The sequence below is a fragment of the Punica granatum genome, chromosome 2 (assembly GCF_007655135.1).
Source record: "Punica granatum isolate Tunisia-2019 chromosome 2, ASM765513v2, whole genome shotgun sequence".
NCBI lineage: Eukaryota > Viridiplantae > Streptophyta > Magnoliopsida > Myrtales > Lythraceae > Punica > Punica granatum.
The window spans coordinates 16749980-16763863 of NC_045128.1; positions in this window are offsets into that span (position 1 = coordinate 16749980).

The window sequence follows — 13884 nt, forward strand, 5'->3', positions numbered from 1 at the left end:
TGAGATTCTCCTTCGTAATGCTCACCATGGATGCGAGCGTTGCAAGTGCATCTGCGAACTGGTTCTTCATGCGTGGGGTGTACGTAAATGAGATATCTTTGAAGTTCTCTGTCAACTCTTCGAGGTACTCATGATATGGCACCAACTTTGGATCTTTCGTCTTCCATTGTTTAAGCGTCTGGAAGATTGTGAGCATAGAATCGCCAAACACTTTTAACTCCTTGACTTTGAGGTAGATTGCGGCCTGCAAACCGAGGATACAAGCTTCATATTCGGCTATGTTGTTGGTGCAAGGGAAATCAATCTTCGCTGCAACAGGGAATGACGCCCCTCAGGGATATCAGCACCGCGCCGATACCAGACCCAGTGGAATTGACTGCACCGTCAAAGTACATCTTCCATCCTAGAGTCTCTTCCTCATCACTCACTCACTTGGAGGATCCTTTCATCTGGAAAGTTAGGGTTGATCGGTGTGTCGTCCTCGATCGGAACTCCGCTAGATGATCTGCAATTGCTTGCCCTTCATTGACGTGCGTGATACGTATTCGATGTCATACTCCGTCAGTTGGCAACGCCATTTTGCTATGTTCCTCATGGAGGACGGACTGCTGAGTAGATACTTCAAAGGATCTGTCTTTGACAGCAGGCGAACAGTATGGTAGAGAGTGTATTGCCGGAGCCTTTGCATGACCCAAACGAGTGCGCAACACATCTTCTCTATCTCAGGGTAGTTGGACTCCCCTTCAGTGAACTTTTTGCTTAAATAATAAATTGCTCGCTCTGCATGAGAGGAATCGTCCTTTTGCCCTAACATGCATCCGATGGATTGTCGGCGTACTGTCAGGTACAGAATGAGAGGACGATCCGGTGAAGGTGGAACCAACACCGGTGGCTGAACTAGGTATGCCTTGACTGTATCAAAAGCTTTCTGACACTCGTCATCCCCATTCAACCGCTGCATTTTTGCGAAGCAAACGGAAGAGTGGTTGGCACTTGTCTGTTAAATTTGCAATGAAACGTGCGATGTAATTCAGCAGTCCGTCCTAGGAAACTCCTTACTTCGCGCACTGTCGATGGAGGGGGCAATTCCATGATCGCCTTGACTTTGTCGGGATCAACCTCGATGCCCTTTTCGCTGACTACAAACCCTAGCAATTTTCCTGACTTGACGCCGAAAGTGCATTTCGTTGGGTTGAGTCGGAGTTTGTACTTCCTGAGACGATCAAATAGCCGCCTGAGGTTGACAAGATGATCTTCACCTGCTTTGGACTTTGCAATCATGTCGTCGACGTAAACCTCTATCTCTTTATGCATCATGTCATGAAATAGAGTGACCATTGCCCGCTGATAGGTTGCCCCAGCGTTTTTGAGACCAAAAGGCATGACCTTGTAACAAAACGTACCCCACATCGTGATGAACGTCGTTTTGATCTTATCCTCCTCGCCATCTGAATCTGATTGTATCCAGAGAAACCATCCATGAAGGAGAATTGTGTGTGGCGTGCTGTATTGTCCACCAAGACGTCGATATGGGGCAGCGGGAAGTTATCCTTAGGACTGGCCTTGTTAAGGTCTCGATAGTCGATGCAGACTCTGACCTTCCCATTCTTCTTTTCCACTGCACCCCACGTTAGCTACCCATTCAGAGTAATTGCATACCTCTAAGAATCCCAATCCACCTGTTTGACGACCTCCTCTTTAATGCGGAGAAGAAGATCAGCTCGTTGACGCCGTAAGTGTTGACGTTTGGGCGGAAATCTTTCAGTGTCGAGTGGGAGGAAATGCTTTACGATCGAGGGGTCCAAACCTGGCATATCGGTATAAGACCAAGCGAAGACCTCTTGATACTCTGACAAGAAATCGATCATCCGGCTCTCTGTGCGGGGTCGAGATCCGTCCCGATCCTTAGGGTGCGTTGCTCTTCTGTGGTGCCTATGTTGATCTCTTCGGTTGGCTCGATCGAAGTGAGTTGATGGTTTTCAAGACGATGCAAACTCTCTTCTATCTCGGGCACGCGACCGTCCTCGTCAAGTCCTTCCCCGAAGTATATGGGTAGGGACTTTCTGAGGTGTGTTTCGGACGAATTCGAATCGTTGCATCGGTGATTTGGATTCGATTGGAGCCTGGACACGAAAGCGAATTGTTTTAGAAATTAAAGATGCTAGAAGTAAGCATGAGAGAGAGAATCTAGACACAAAAATTCAAAAAGCTGTAGGGATTTTATTAACAAGCCATAACAAAACCCCTCTTCTGTTGTGTGGCTTATGGCGTTGCCGACACACAGGTAGCATTATATATAAAGACCGTCTTACACATCGGCAACTACGGCCGAGTAGAGCGGAACTGAAGTCCAGTTGGTAAGCTCCTCATCCTCCCGTACAGGGCGGATATGAACCCTGGAAGATGTCTCCTCAGTGACGGCATATATGGCTGGCAAAGCCAAAAACGCTTCAACTGCATCCGAAGAGAAGTCATCTGTTTCAGTGATTGGGCTATCGGAGGTGCCTCCCATGATCTGCGGTGGTGCTGCAAAAAACTGTGAGAGTGGTGGAACCGAATGCCCCTGAAGAGCTTTTCGTAATGTACAGCAAGGCGGTGTAGATGCTTTCCACGGCGAGACTGCACGATCTCATGACAGGAGGGGCGAAAGCCAAGTCCCCTCCTATTGCGGTATTCCTCCATTTCAATCGGTCGAAGGATTCCCTGTGCACGTGCCCCAAGTCCAGTTCCGGGGACGTAATCGTTCTTCAACAGAACCTTTCCAATCATACGATCGGTTCGTGATGGACCGACTTTTCCGTAGTCTCGGATTACGGAAATCGTGTCGAAAGAGTGAAAGGGAAGATTCTGATCTTCTCCAATGCTGATGTAAGGAACGGCTGTCTCCTTGTAGACTGCGTAGTCTTCCTCACCGTTGACAGTGATAAGCTTACCTTCGACGAAGAACTTCAGTTTCTGGTGCAGCGACGAAGGAACAGCGCCGGCGGCGTGAATCCATGGTCTCCCGAGCAAGAGACTGAAAGCATTGGGTATCTCGAGGATCTGAAAGGTGACAGAGAATGAGCAAGGACCCACATCGATCAGGAGATCGATTTCTCCATTCACTTCTCTCCTAGAGCCATCAAAGGCTCGAACAGTGGTCTTGCTTGCACGGATGCGGCTCATGTCCACGTTCATCTGTTTCAGTGTGGAGACGGGGCAAACGTTGAGAGCAGAGCCGTTGTCGATCATGACTCGACCAACAATGTGATTGTTGCACTTACAGACTATGTGCAATGCCCGTAAGTGTTCCTGACCTTCGGATGGAAGCTCATCATCTGCAAAGGATATCTGATTCGAGAAGATTGAACTAACAGTCTGCTCGATATTATCCGGTGCCGTGTCTTTTGGGACTTGTGCCGCGGTGAGGACTTTCAACAAAGCATTCCGATGCGGCTCGGAGCTCAAAAGCAACGCGAGGAGCGAGATATGGGCGGGTGACTTGCCCATTTGCTCCACCACTTTGTACTCACTTGCCTTGATCACTTTCATGAAAGCTTCCGCTTCTTGATCGGTGACCTTCTTTGTAAAGACTGGCACGGCTTCTGGAACGGCTGAGGATGTAATAACAGGGGCTTTCCCTTTGTCTGTAGACTCTGGACCCTGATAAACTCGTCCTGAGCGCGTGATGCCCATCGCACTCATCTCATGCTCCATGTTGGCAACCTCATTCCCATAATCCCAGGGAACTCGACGGTCTTGGTATGGCTCCTTCGCAAGAACCTCGATAACGAATGGGACGTCAGATGTAATGCATCATTTGTCGGAGCATAATTGACAATAAAGGGAATTGAGGTCTTCTGCGCGTCTTCTTCCTCTTTGATAGAAGCGATGCTGATCATGTTGATAGAAGGTCCTGAACCTGATCCATGATCGGGGAGAGGGTTTGCGCGGACATTCGGTGGCTTCACTTCATTAAAGGAGATTTGCCTTGCGTCGATCAACTCCTGAATTTTATTCCGGAGTGTCCAGCAATTGTCGAGGGTATGACCAGGAGCACCCCGATGGAATTCACAGTGTAAGTTCTGATTCTGCACTGCGGGGTCAAAGTTGGGACCAGGCGCTTCTGTTCTGATCTTGTTGCCTGCAAGAAGCTGCCTGAATATGTGAGAGAGAGGGGCTGGTAAAGTGGTGTACTGCTTGCGTGGACGCGGTTGTGCAACTTTGTCCTGATAAGTTCTGGGGGCTGGAGCACGTTGAACCGACTGAGGAGATCTCGAAGCCGGGGGTCTACCTTGTTGAGCCTGAGCAGGAATATGCTGTTGCGGAAGTTGCGACTGGATAACAGTTGGCGGGGTTGGGAAATAAGCCTGCGATGTTTGGTAGGGCTGCACATAATGCACGGGATGTGCATATGCCTGGGGAGTCTGTAATGCAGGAGTATAGTCCACCGAAATCGGCTGTGAAGCCTGATATCCGGAGTTGACGGCGCCAATAGTCATGTCTTTGCTTCTCCTGGAGGTTCCAGCAGTCTGCTTCTTTGACGTCTCTCCATCCTTCTTCTTTGATGGGCCTTCGATTCTTCCTAACTTAACACCCATGTCAAGCTTCTTTCCTGCCTCGATCAAGTCCGAGAAGGAGGAAGTATGAGCCAGGAGATGTGAGTAATACGCGCCTCTGAGTGTGGAGTGGAACAGCTGAACTTGTTGTCGCTCAGTGATTGGAGGAATGTGCTTTGCTGCTCTTCCTCTCCATTCCGTTGCGTATGCTTCGAAAGCTTGACCCTCTTCATCTCTGTCATGCTGAGATCGAGAAGGGTAGGAGGTGTTTTCGCACAAAATCGATACTGGTCGAGGAACTTCTGAGAAAGATCTGTCCATGTAGGGACATCCCCGGCTTTTAGGGTCATAAACCAATCTAGCGCCGATCCCATAAGACTATCTTGGAAAGTCTGAATGACGAATTCCTCATAATCCCAGTATGAGAGCATTTTGCTCTGATAATGACGGAGATGATGCCGAGGGTCTCTGGTCCCATCATATCTTTTGAACTCTGGAATTTTGATCTTAGGGGGCAGCCGCATGCCTGGAAAGAGATTCCAGTCACTGTCACTGAAATCGAAACGGGGGTTGCCTACTTGGAGGGCTCGAATGGTTTCCTCCATTCTCTTTATTCTCCTCTCCTGTTCATTCTCCGCTTCGAGAGGAACGTTTGTCGGTAGAGCTGGAGGGGCAGCCTGAGTAGGCGTGCCTGGTTCAGTGGGAGGAATGTTTAGGGGCGGTGGAGCAGGGTAAGAAAAGCTTATTTGGGGTTGTGGAGTTTGGAAAGGAAATTGGTCTGCAGTGGAAACAGGAGCCTGTTCGATCGTGACCGGAGGAACTGTCGGTGGTGGCACAGTATAGATTGGAGGATGCATTGACACGGTTAGCGGTGGCAGCGCATGCATAGTAGAGTCCGTGGATAAGAAAGCTGCTGGTGGCAACGGAACTGCTGTTGGAGCAGGTGGTGGCGGTAAAGGATCATTGATCGGATGGACTGTTGGTGCAAACGCCATTGTCGAGAAAGATGCGTCTTCAGCCTCCGAAGCAAAGGTTGGAGTGACCATTGGATTTGGATCGACAATTGGTCTATGCTCCAGAGGCGGAGTAAAGCTCGATGAGGCCTGATTCTGATTCCTGAGCATGGCCATGAGCTCAGTCATGTTGGTGGCCATGTTGGCCGCCAAGTGGTTCACCATTCCTTCTAACGCAATAAAACGTGCGGACTCCACAAGGTTGGACGCCGTCTGTACTGTTGGTGGAGGATGTCCGATAGGGACGCCTGAATGCGCTGTAGATATGTCCGTGAGCATTACAGGTGATGTAACTTGCGTCAGTGGTGTTTGAGAATGTATCGGCGTTGGCGGAGTATCCTGTTCAAGAATGGTGGGTTGTTGGTCTTCTGCCATCCTTACTCGTGCACGAGTCGGATATCGATGGGACGCCAGTTGTTAGTACCTGTATGCGTAAGTGTATGAGTGTACTTATAGTGCTTTGACTATCTTCAAAATATAAATGACAGTATATGAATGCATGAGGTGCATAAGTTTGAAAATACTAATGCCATTACATCAGTTTGATTCATATTCTATAATTTATAAAGACAGTCTGTTTGAAAAGGAAACATAAACATTAAACCGCCAACTATTACAACCCGTAGCTGAGTGAACGCTGCGTGGGTCCGGTGCGGGGCAAAAGCGTTAACAAACTAAACCTAAGGATGAAAGACCTTGCGAGCTTTTGCCCGCGCTCGGTCCAGCATAGCGCTCAAACGCGCTATCTCCCTGTCTTGGTTCGCTATGCGTGCGCGAATCTGAGCCAACTCGCTCTGAAGCTCTCTGTGATCAGTGAGTTCTGCGCGAATATCCACAAGCTCACAACGGAGTCGATCTCGCTCTTCCCTGATGGACTGCAATTCTGTGCGCATGACTCCTTGGACTGAGCTCTCCGCGTCTGGAATGTCTGCATGCGATGCGTGAGGAATCTGCGGCAAATGTCGTCGACGAACGGGTGTGAGTCCCTGTGGATGGAATTGCGCCACATATGCTACGGTAGCTGAGAAAGCTCGTTCGTCGTCGTTAGGGTGCTCCGGGAAATAGAGCTCTTGAACGGTGCGCGTGTTCCATAAACGTTGAACTTCTCTAATCCGCAGAACCCTATCTGGAGTGCGATCTGCCTCTCTAGGAATATCCTGTAAGCCGCCAAGTTGTCTGATGACTCGGGCTGGGAAAACAAGTGTGCTCCCTAAGTGACTGATCAGAGGAAGTCCTATGACTGAAGGGCATCCAATGGTCATGGGTCCACCGGGATTCCAGCGAGCAGCTCACAAAACTGTGCCGGGGTGAGTCTCTTGAAGAACTGGATCCAATCGGTGTAGTCGCGATCGGAGGGCTGAAACACTTGAAGTAGGCGAGCGATGAGCGAACGCTCGTCAGTGATGTAGGAAAAGGGATGTGATGAGCAGAACGGCCTGATGTGTGCGAGGAGCCGAATCTGAAGAAGATGCGGAGCTCCTCTCATTCTACCACGTCGAACCTCTCGTACATAGTCAAGAGACCGAATGGTCTCAGCCAAGACGGCTTCTACATAGCTACGGCCTCCTACCACTTGGAGGATGACTTGGGCAAGTGCCCCGTCTATGAGGTTCGACGAGTGGGGAATAGGATGGTCCCAAAGATGAGCAAGAGGAACCCGTGACAGGCGTCACGCTGGTACGATTCTCCCCTGGCATTGAGAGAACGAACATGTATGAAGTCTATGAGCCATGCGGTCCTAACGCTATGCTCCCATCCATGCTGAAGCTCAAGACGAATTTCTTCGTCGCGGAGATCTAAGAGGATGGCGAGTCTACTCTGTATCGTGGCGAACTGGTTGGGCGCCACGATGTCGAGGGTCGGCATGGGTCGCTGAATGAGTGCCGCGTACTCCTCTACTGTGGGAGCTAACTCTGACCCCTGAAAACTGAATACGGCCCGCTGAGTGTCCCAAAAACTAATAGCAGTTCTGAGTAGGGTCCAGTCAATGGGGGAATCAGCGAGTAATGGCAAGTCTCCTATGATGAGCCGGAGGAATGCACGGTCAACTGGGCGGAATGTATTCCAAAGGCGAGTAATGTCCGCAGATGGCATGATGATGACATCGAGCCTAAGACAGGGATGCGAGCGATCCATCCTTACCTAATGGAGAGATGTTGGTTTAATGTTTATAAACAAACTGATGTAATGTCCTAGGTTGTTTTGAAAACATGCATGCAGTGCAGAAAAGTAAAGTATATATGTATCTATTACAATGTACATCGCTCATTGTAGAAAAACAACAAAAGGCCCGCCTAAAAGAAAACTAGGGGCCGACTCAAAGACCGGACTTTGGGTCGGTTGACGGCATGAGGTTTGTTTTGGTCCAGCATGACGGTCCCTGTTTATGCATGGTTTCAGTGTTCTACTGGGAAAACCACTAACTAGGGATGGGGGCTCCCGATTCAAGGGGATCAATTCCTTGAAATCGAGCGAGGATCTTTGGGGGCCAGTTCGGTGGCGGAGCCAACTCGATCGGTTCCCTTACTCGGAACATCTGACTAACCTAGCTTCCTAGATTGGTGCCCGTGGGATTTCAGGCATTTGGTACCTAAATCCACTAGAATGATGCAATGCGAGTGCAGAAAAGTAAATGTGCAAGAAAAGTAAATGTACAGAAAGCGATAAATAAACATGCAAGCAAGCAAACGGATCGAGCCTGAATCCACTAAGTATGTCCCCAGTGGAGTCGCCAAGCTGTACGGACCCGAATGTGGACTCTCGTCGGGGCCCGCATTGCGCGCTTTTGGATCGCGCGGCTTGGGAGTGTCCACCTTCCCGTGGGAACGCGTGAGAGAAGGAGTCGCCACTTATCATTTTACGACCCGTAGGTCGAGGGCGGATAAGTTACCCGAGTCTAGGGGTATGGAACACCTAGTTTGTCGTTAAGGCATTGATCTGTGCGGAACCGGAAAATCCGTGTTCGGGGGTTCATGTTACGTGCGGGCCTATATCCCGCACGCCCTTTCGGTACTCTGGTTTGCTAGGCTTGCATTTTTGTTTTATTTACCGCATGAATTAGGCTGCACTCGGCTCACACGTTTTGACACCGTAACTTCGATGAATTAAACGATGTCGGTGGAGAAGCTGAGAGAGAAGTAAACCCGTGTGTCGGGGAATTGGTTCACAATCTTGCGTTACAGTTCATCGAACCATGGAGGTTGAATCCCTGCGTGAACCAGAACCGCGAGTTCTTGGATTTACTTGTATCTGGGCAAGCATTAGACCGATTCGATTAATTCGACTCTCGGACCGTTCGCTCACCGACTGGAATTCTTACAGAATAAATGTACAAAATAAAATCCTTACAATGCTCTCGAAAACAATAAATACAAATTACAAATGGCCGAATTCCAGTCGACTCGCGTTCGGTTATTATTCCACTCTAACTCACCGTGAGTTTAGGGAAAAAGACCGAAGAACTGAAATTCAATGGACGCTCTCACTGAATAGGGCGTTGGACCCTGTGAGTGTTGATTAGGGCGTTGAACCCTGTGCTCGATGATTAGGGTATTGAACCCTAATATTATTCGGCCTAGGGATCAAGCTCGACCCGTATGGCAAACAAGTGCGGAAAGATAACACGCAACATGTTAATAACAGACAAGGTGTTTTGTATTTACCGAATGTACGTGGATTAACAAGTTTATTAATCCAAAAGTGTTTTTGCAAGCAAATGCCATATGCTAAGCAATCAAACACGTGCCAATGTTTTAGTATTCTGCTTTTGTTGGAAATTTGGAAAAGAGAATTGAATATCATGTGTGTAGATTGCTTTTATAGTGATTCGGTGTTGTGACACTGAATTACCACTGAATTGATCCAAACTTGTATTTTGACTCTAGATTTGGAACCTAGAGTTCCGCCTAACCATTTTCTAGGATTTGGTTAAGTCGAGTGAAATGATTAGTCCGATAACTGTATTTTGATACAGAATACCCAACTGACATCTTAAACTGCGCTAGGATGTCGGCGAATCACGAAATGATGTTCTTGCCCTTGATTTGAAAATTTGTTTTCAGAAAAGGAGAACAACACAATAAGGATTTGAAAGTATGAGGGTTTTGAAAAGGGCATTAACACCGTTTTGTAATTCGTCGTTGCGAGTTACAAATTAATGTCCAATTCGTGCAAAGTTATTTAAATGGAATGAATTAACCGTGTGAACGTCCCGATTAACCCGTTCGTGGAATTAATGCTTAAGGTTATTGCTGAATACTTTAATTGTGAAAACGATTCGTGATTCGGCGACCAACACGAATCCGTAAGGATCGAGGATATTTGGTCCAATGACCGAAACTACCCTCGTAACCGAATGGACCCGAATGAGTCAACGATACCCGAATCCATGCATGTTTTGTTTTGAAAAGACATGTAATCGATGTTTTAACATGGGAATAGTGGAAATATCGAAATTACACTTTCAGACAATCCGAGAAATGAATTAAACTCGAAATAAGGAAATCATTCTTGATCCAAAAAGGGCCAAAAGCCCTCGGCTTCACCTTGTCAAAGATGGCCGAATACTCTCATGGCTCGATTCAAATCACAAAGAATTTCCTTGTCTTGGTTTAATCATTTTTCGCATGCTCAAACATCAAACATCATGAATAACACGTTTTGACAAAAGCCGGTATTACCATGATTTGATTAACTCATTTAAACATGCAAACATTCACAAACATGTTATTTAAGGAATCGATAAAATAATACCGGCTTCATGCATGCAAGAACAACAAAATAAACTCGGAAAATAACTTGGATCGGGCTAAAGAGACCAATCTTAACCCGAAAAGAGCAACTCAAGTCTCGGCCATCCCATTTAGAGACTTGGCCGTGAGCTCACTTGCCATTTCCGGGTCGGGATGGTCTTCCAAACAACAATCCAAACCTTTTTCCGACATGCTAGCAAGTTATAAGGTAATACACATGCATAATATAACATAAAATTGCATAAAAGTTAAGTCTTGAAAGTTAAGTATGCATAAAATACCATAGTACTCCATAGCCATGCAAAAATATAAAAAGCCCTAACTCCTCTAAGTCAAGAGTGATTTACCTAGCCTCGGGATACGAGGAAAGAGTCGGGGAAGTGTTCGAGAGTCGGGTGACTCGGTTGAACGCTTGGAAGGATGCTCGGGTGCAAAGGATGCACGTTCGGGGAGCTAGGTGCACGGGGAATGCGGCTGGAATGCACGGGAGGCGCGTGGCGTGCGCGGGGCGCGGGCAGGCGCGCGGGCGTGCAGGCGTGCGCGCGGGCGCTCAGGCGTGCGCGGGGCGCAGGCAGGCGCGCGGCTTGCGCGGGCGTGCCAGCGGGCGGCGCGGGCGTGCTAGGCGTGCGCCCGGGCGTGGCGGGCGGCGCGTGGCTGGCGCTGGCGGGTCACTATTCACCCGAGAGTAGCGATTTCACCCGAAATGCACTATTTGACCTGAAACAATAATTTAAAGACTTTAAATGGAAAAACCAATTTCACCAATGAACTCCATGGGTCCAAAATGAGTGGGATATAAAGTTTGAGAAATTTTGAGCTTAAGTCGGGATGATGAACATCGGCTTCCGACTTAAGAACTCAAGGCTCTCTTTTGATCTTTTCGGTTTTCTTTTCTCTTCCTTCTAAGTGCTGAAGTTTTCTGGTTCTTGAGTGTTCTTGGCTATGGAGTTTGAGAGGATTTCTTGAAAGAAAAAGGTTGGAGAGAGTGTGTAAGAGGAGAAGTGATTATCTTAATCACTTTTGGGCCATTTATAGGCAAAGCTAATGACACAATTAGCAAAAGCAAGTGCTCTTAACCCCCATGCTTAGAAAATATCAAGCCTCATCCTCTTCCATTGCATTAATGAAGAAGAGATAAGACATTGGTGAGCATTGATGTGCATTGATGGAGGCTTGAGTGTTGTCTTCAAACTCTTGGATATTTTCAAGCAAGAGTGCAAGTTGGCTTCTTGCATTGAAGAAGAAGAAGAAGCTTCTAGAGTAAAGGGTGACTCATCTTGAATAGCCCGTGGGTCCCACGACCGAAGAGGAGAAACCGGGAAAAAGCTCGAGTCTCGATTGATCGCGCATTCGAAGTTCGTGGTTTGAATTGAACGTCGAATTATCGATATACGCGAGGAAATGGATTTAATGAGTCCGAGATTGGCATTTTCCGTGAGAAATTGCCAAATGTCTGTATGAGGCTTGGAAGCCGGTTTTGCTCCTTTTATGCATTCAGAGCGAGGTTACCCACTTCTGACAGCATATCTTGTATCTGCATCCCACGTCGGTCATTTTGACATAAATTGTCAAATTACGTGGGCCCTTGTCCCTTAAGCCGGTAAATACAAATATGGAGCCGGAGATGTCCTAGGAGGCCGAAACTGGATTTCTCAGATTGCTTTCTGAGTTTCTTGGGCGATCCGGAGATTACTGCGATCTCTGTTTGCTGAGATTGGGCCTCTAAGGATATGAAAAGTGCATCTGAGACCCTTAAAGCACTGCTCGAGGGGTCTAGATGAGTTGTGTGATTCATTCCGACAATTCCACATTGAGCCTTGAGAAGGCTAGCATTGTGTAAGGTAAGCATCCGGCGTCAAGTTTCCCCAAAGAGGACCTCCGGATATGGATTTTCACTGAAAATGGCCTTTTGTGCCCCTCGGAGGTTACTCGGGAAACCGTGAAGGGTTTTGCCGTCTGTTTTGCCCAATTGCGAATGTCCGCTGGAGTTTTCAGGGCAATGTAGTGTGAACTTCGTTTGCCGTAATTCCATCAGACCAGTCTCCGGTTACGCTCTTCCGAAGAAGGGTATGCCCGTTTTGTCATTCGGAAGTCATTCAGAGTGTTTGTATGGCTTCTAAAAGACAATATGAAGCATTGCTCGTGCTCTGTATGATTGAGGGGCATGGCCGCATCTGATATTTGGAATTAACTTTTCTTCGAGAAACCGGCATTTTTGGACTTCCACTGAAAAGTTGTCTGTATACAGAAAGTTGTTCTGTATAGAGCAGATGATTTGCAAAATGCCTTTGGGGACACTTTTCATCTGTTTGGCATTGGAGTGGATTTTTGGGGTCCAATATTGGCTGTCTTCCGATGATCGAGCGAACTATCGGAAAATAGAACTGTCCGTGTGATATACTGAAAATGCCGGTTTTGGATATTACTGAGCTCTCTAGTCACTCTATTACCCTTTGGTGACCCCTGGAGTCCTTCTATCATATGCATGTATCATTTGCCCGATTTTGCCGACTTGAGGATGAATAGTGATTTTCTACTCTGTTAAGTCGTTTTTCTGTATTCTGCTCAGGTTGTGGCTTGGATCATTGCTGATATCATCGTTTGGAAAGGTGAGCCAAAATGGGGTGCTGACACAGAGAAATCAACAAACCCCGACAAAAAGGGGAAGCAGCTGACACTAGTCCTCGATGAAGACATAACACAATGTACTCGGAGATTGAATCCTTCAAAACCTTCGCCCATGCAAACTCGAGAGATAAAAGAATCGAGCCCGCTAGGTCGAAAACCCCTTTTCGGGGCAGCCTAGGCAAAAGCTAGGGCAAAAGAGGGGCACGACCGGAAACTCCTTTGTGGGCGGTCGTGGCAAAAGGAGAGCTCATCCCCTTTAGGTTGAGAGGTACAGCCCCAAGGTGGGTGACCGTAGCAAAAAGAGAGTTAAACGAGAAATGGATAAAAATGACCCCCTGGTTCTTCACACATCGAGCGGACTAGGGATCCTCAACGGAAGTGGCCAGATTATCTACTCCAACATGATCCTCGATCAGCCCTCCAACACAGCTCAACCGTCCAACGCGGATTTCTCCTCAAACACAGTGGGCAAACCAAGCATGCCATCCAAGCAGTTTGGGATAGCCTTCACAACAGAAGAACAGAGGAAAAGGGGTACATCTCGCTGCAGGCGTGAACTCGTGTATCCTTTTAGCTTGGGGCAGCGCGTTCCCCCATGCTTTCTCTTTTCTCTTTGTCTTTGCATAACTCCAGAATGGGTCACAGCCACCCTTCAACAGGCTACCACAAAGCCAAATCCCAGACATTCCTTTCCGAGGTCTAGTCATAGTATTCTGGAAATGGTCAGACCGAGTCTGATCAAATCTGGGTAAAAATCTCCATGCGGGTTACAAAAGCAGTCGCCTTATGGCACCCCGATGAGAAGGGTCCAAAGCTGACGAGCATGTTGAACAACCGATAGAGCTGCTTGGACATTGTCGGGGATGTCTCGATATGCCCAATACATAGCTAACGGGAGCCCCTGGAGGCCTTGCATCTAGGCCTCTGAGAACGGGACCTACTTACACTGTCAAA